Here is a 499-nt window from a genome sequence, read left to right on the forward strand (position 1 = left end):
AGACAACGCTGGGAGCAGAGACATGTTCCAATGCAGAGGCTACAAATACGGAGAGACAGTCACAAAAACACATTTTTTCTTCTTCATATCTGCTCGTCTTAAATAGCACGCATAGCGTGTGTCGAAGTTAAACAGTAATTGTTTCATAACTACCACAGGTTTGTGATAAGAAAATTAATAGTTAAAAAAGAGTACCTTTATACACACACACACACGTCCGCACACATACCTGCACACACACACACACACACACACACACACACACACACAAGCTCTGTGTAATTATTGTATCAGTTTCTCTCATGTTTTAGATGAGTGTTATTGTTAGTCTATTTCTTTACAGATGTATCTGATGAGTTAGCCAAAAGTAACTGAAGCTGCTCCTTATCACTCAGCCCTCCACAAACAGACACACCCATGCGTACACACATGCACGCACGCACGCACGTACGCACACACATTCACTCTTTTTTTAAAGAAACATTTGCATAGAATTATA

The sequence above is a fragment of the Nansenia antarctica genome (assembly GCF_963989245.1).
Source record: "Nansenia antarctica genome assembly, chromosome: 5".
In the NCBI taxonomy this organism is placed as follows: Eukaryota; Metazoa; Chordata; class Actinopteri; order Argentiniformes; family Microstomatidae; genus Nansenia; species Nansenia antarctica.